The sequence below is a fragment of the Fopius arisanus genome, unplaced genomic scaffold (genome assembly GCF_000806365.1).
Source record: "Fopius arisanus strain USDA-PBARC FA_bdor unplaced genomic scaffold, ASM80636v1 scaffold00344, whole genome shotgun sequence".
Lineage (NCBI taxonomy): Eukaryota > Metazoa > Arthropoda > Insecta > Hymenoptera > Braconidae > Fopius > Fopius arisanus.
The window spans coordinates 4656-5271 of NW_011888083.1; positions in this window are offsets into that span (position 1 = coordinate 4656).

Sequence of the window (616 nt, forward strand, 5' to 3'; positions counted from 1 at the left end):
TTAACAAAAATGATTATAACAATGATTTATGAGGCGTAGCCATGGTCCATCCCCGAAGACTCCCGATTATTCCCCTTCAAAATAATTACAGATCAAATATTTTAGGAAACCCATTTTCATCAAAATTAACCTGGAAATCAAACATCTAGGAAAAGAACCAAAAACAGGAAATAAATAGGTCATTTCAGAACTTAAAAGAACAATACATATTCATCAGGATATTTAATAAATTCCAAACACTTGACGATTGAGTTTCAACATACTTCGTATAATATTCTTGATACAATCAGAATTTTACCACATGGAAATAAATAAATTAAAAACAATTAAATGGGCTCAAAAATTAATCTATTACCAGCTCAAGCTGTAAACATGAATTTTCGATAACAATAATTAAGGATAGAGCAGTAAAACATATTCAAAATGGATAAAGTTATCGGACAACGGAAAAACTATTCAATTAACACTGTCACTTCTACAACGTAATTAAAATGCGATTGAAAACATGGGCAGGGCCCAGATAATTAAAACACAGAAAAGCCTCCAGTTCCAGTCTCTGCAAATATCAGCATGACACCTTCAAATGCTTCAAAATCCTCCGATAATTGCCAATGTC